The following is a 4,231-nucleotide window of genomic DNA, read 5'->3' as shown; positions in this document are numbered from 1 at the left end:
TAATACTAGCTTCCTTTGTTCGACAATTCCAGCCGAAAAATATTAGAGATGCCAACTTACTTGATTTCTTTTCGATCAAATTAGGCTCCCTCCAATATTGATGCCTTCAAAAATTGAACGTCTTCACAGGTCTCTTCGAGCTCCCGCTCTGATACCAATTGTTGGACTTAATTGGATCGAGCAACACGAACAACACCGGTATTTTGTGAGAACTCCTCACGACTCTTTTAATATTATTATTAAGAATGAAAACCACACAAAATATAATAATCCTAAACCATCTATTTATACTAAAACCTTAACTTACTTACTAAGAAACTTAATTAGACTCAACTAGGAAACGAAATAAATAAACAAAAATAACCAATCTTATTCCTAATTAATAAACTAAACCGATTCAAACTTAATCTCTTTAAACTTTAAAACTTTATCAAGATTAATCCTTCAGTGCCCAACACACAAAGCCGAGAATTGAATGGTTAAAGTGATACAGGGATTAATCGATCACACAATATATACTTGCTTCTAAAATTTGATTGGGTTGATAAACTAATGAGCCTATTAGGATCACCAATTATAAGTTTTAATAAGTACGTAGAGAAGAGAGAATTAATGGGAACAATGAATGAATATGCTACTTAATTGTTTTTCTATTAGGGAAAGACATGGCCAGTCAACCAACCACGATGCTTACTGAATATAAAAGCCAAGCAATATTTATTTATTTATATTTCTTCAATGAAACCACCTTTGACTACAACTCTACAAGAATATTGCAATAGAAAGTAACATATAAATATTATATATATAAATGATGCACACATATAATATCCTAAGTTTCACCACCAAACAAGCCCATGCCTTCGATCTTGTGACGTGTTGTACTCTAACGGTACGTTCCTTTAACTTCCTGCAACATGTCGGATGCACGCTTCTATCATTATTTATTTATTTATTTTCATACAATCATCTGATACTAAATCAATAAAATTCATATATATAGTTATCAACAGAAGTGCCTCAAACTTCTTAGGCACTGTAAGGATGTGACAAGAGAGGCATTGATTTGTTAATAAGAGGAAATGTAATTCTTTGAATATATAATCGCTAATTTCTTTCCATTGACCAACAAAACATCATTTTGCTACAATGGTTCATTCTGTTCCGCATGTTATTTGTGCATACCAAATACTATCAAAGTGATTTTGAAGGAATGATAGAAATCCGAGTTGTCAACTGAGGTAACAAGATTTTTTGGTGTTGGAATGAGAATACATTGAACTTGCTATAGTAAATGAACAAACAAGTAATTATTTAAGTTGCCAGGAATCTTTCTTGGATGCATTCTTTATGACAACTAAAAACAAAACCAGAATTAATTCCCATACTCACGCACTTTTCCTTTACCCGGTGGGAGTATTAACTATAACAATAAAACCAGAATGTACTACTAATCTGGCACTTTAGGGTGATCCGAATATGAAATCTACTTTTCGGTGGATTATGGAAGATTTTGAGGCAACAAAAGAGGTTGGTCAGACAGGTTCAGTAATAGGTAAAACCGTCAAGACGAAGCTAATTAGGGTCCAATGACCAACGCAATGACATTTCATATATGAAAACCACATCATTTTCTCCAATCCAGTTTCTTTAGTTTCGCCCTTGATACGTTTTTCAACCAAAGGAAATTAGAAAGGGTCTTGATTTCACTTATCACGTAGTAATACGTAAGACATCAATCTGTTGTTGAAAATTTTGTTTTTACGAGCTTGCCAAATACACCACAAAGAGGTGAGGATAATCTCATGTAACGCTTTCTTCTTGGCTTCGTTCCCTTGTGTACAAAAACGGAAACGTTCTTAATCCGGATCAAAAAGGGTTGGATTAAGCCACAACTTAAATCTTATTTTGATCCTTGTTCTTTTTTAAATATTTAGTTTGTTAAATGTAGTTGTATAAAATCATATTATCCTGGAAATAATATAACTTTTATTAATAAAATGATCTAGCTGCAGGCTCATGCTTATATTTATTTAGTTTTTAAAAAAAAAAGTTACAGAGAATAAGAACAAGAAGGTGTAGCCTTTGTTAGTGGATGCCAACTTCAAGTTCTACTAATATGTATGTATGTATGTATGTATGTATGAGCACAGAAATTCCCAGCTAAATGTCAACACAAGTGCTGTTGCAAACATATTAACTTTTAGTGTAAAGAGTAGCAACCATGTGCATCTGCTTCCTTCACCAATCACAGATTCTCTTTCGCTAACCCAATCATATTCAGCCACCTGCCCCTTCCTTTTCCTTATATCTTCTTCTGCCATTTCATTTCATTTCAGATCTATACTATACCCCTTTCGTTTCAATCATTTACACTTTTGCTTGCTGACAAACAAACAAACTCGATCATTTCTTTCACAAATTAATTCATCTTTTCCTCATGTGTTGGAATTAAACCATGAATCCATACAACTTCATGGGCTTTAGTGGAACCAAATGGACCCAACAAGAGAACAAACGCTTCGAGGAAGCACTGGCCTTGTTCGACAAGGAAACGCCCGACAGGTGGCACAATGTGGCGCGCTTGATCCCGGGTAAATCTGTTACTGATGTCATCAACCAGTATAGGAAGTTGGAAGAAGATATTAGTGATATAGAGGCAGGGGTACTCTTGGTTGATGATCATGCCACATTAGAGTGGGTGGTTAATGATCACCCAGCTGCACAATTTTGTAATAATAGTCATGGAGGCAAGAGATGCCAATCAAATAGGCTTCTTGATCATGAAAATAAGAAAAAAGGAATTCCTTGGACCGAAGAAGAGCATAGGTAAGTAAACTCATCCCAACCTCTGCTCGATCTTCCGGCCTTTTAAGTAAACCAAAAATATAAAAACATGTCAAACGGGCGAAATTCGGTCATCTAGATAAATAATATATAATTCTCGTTTGATACACAAGTAGTTCTTTATCATATAGTTTTGACATGTTACTTAACCTGCCCAAAAGGTTATTAGCAAACTATATAACTTTGTAATCATGTTTGATTAATTAATTAATGTCGACAGGCAATTTCTTTTGGGGCTAAAGAAATATGGTAAAGGCGACTGGAGAAATATCTCTCGGAATTTTGTGACAACGAGGACACCAACACAGGTGGCAAGTCATGCTCAGAAGTATTTCATCCGTCAGTTATCGGGTGGAAAAGATAAAAGGAGGTCAAGCATTCACGATATCACCACTGTGAACCTAGATCACACAACAAAAACAGAACAAACACACGCCACCACACCGCCATCAGAACCACTGCACCACCACATGGCGATGTACCAGCAATGGAGCCACCCTAATCAGCAGGTGGCATTAATGATGGCACCACTTCATGGGATAGGAAGCTCATCATATGGGCATTTGGGTACAGTGTTTCAAGGGAACTGTTAGCGAGCACTACTGTGGAGCAATAAATGATCAGTATTGATATTGTTTGTTGTAAGAGTTTATGCTAATTAAGTAGCTAGGAAGGAAGATTATTTACTCAAGTTTGTAGGCTAAAAGTGGTGTAGTTTGATTGCTTAATTGCTTTAGTTGCTAGCACTTGTTCATTATTATCAAATATTAATTAAATTATGAAAACTAGCTATGGTTCAAGTCTGGTGTATGACTGATTATTAGAAGGGGCAAGATAGACGTGTCGGGAACAAGTAAAATAGAAAACTTTTCACATTCTTAAACTCTAACGTGGTCGGGTTAGCCCATAACACCATTTTTCAAACTTGACGTTTTTTTATAGATAATTAGAAAAGTAGAGGTAAAACATACTACAAATCAAACTAATAAAGTTAGTCGAACTTATATATCACCTGCAAATATAGTAGTATACTGCCAAGTTTCAAAGTTAAACCAATAGTAAGTCGAGATTGCCACCATTAGCTATCGCATGTTATAATGTATCTTTAAGTAAATAATAATAAAAAGAACCTTATGTATAGATTAAGGTAGATATTCTTGAAAGCAAAGAATATTCTTGTTTATAAAGTAAAATGTAGCACTAGCATAATCTTAACAATTAGTAATTAGGCTAGGGTACCTAACAATGATAAAGTAATAATACCTAACTGGACATCAACAAACCTAAAATGAATTCAGCATAACTTTTGGATCATAAAGCTTCCTTGAATCTATGGATCTACTTGTTTATGCTAAAGCAGCTTTTAATTCATTATTGACATCAA

At 34.6% G+C, this 4,231-nt stretch overlaps 1 pseudogene across 1 annotated transcript; it reads left to right on the top strand.

The window, feature by feature from the left end:
- Window positions 1-2,458: 2,458 nt before the first annotated feature.
- Window positions 2,459-3,440, top strand: LOC143591759 (transcription factor DIVARICATA pseudogene; annotated as a pseudogene). The gene is made up of 2 exons (XR_013145766.1): window positions 2,459-2,829; window positions 3,068-3,440. The product of XR_013145766.1 is annotated as a transcription factor DIVARICATA pseudogene (transcript).
- Window positions 3,441-4,231: the final 791 nt, after the last annotated feature.

The sequence above is a fragment of the Bidens hawaiensis genome, unplaced genomic scaffold (genome assembly GCF_021521415.1).
Source record: "Bidens hawaiensis isolate Kalapana, Puna unplaced genomic scaffold, B.hawaiensis_p1.1 tig00040035_1, whole genome shotgun sequence".
NCBI lineage: Eukaryota > Viridiplantae > Streptophyta > Magnoliopsida > Asterales > Asteraceae > Bidens > Bidens hawaiensis.
The sequence above is the reverse complement of the archived record's forward strand: the minus strand, read 5'-3'. Positions and strand labels throughout refer to the sequence as shown.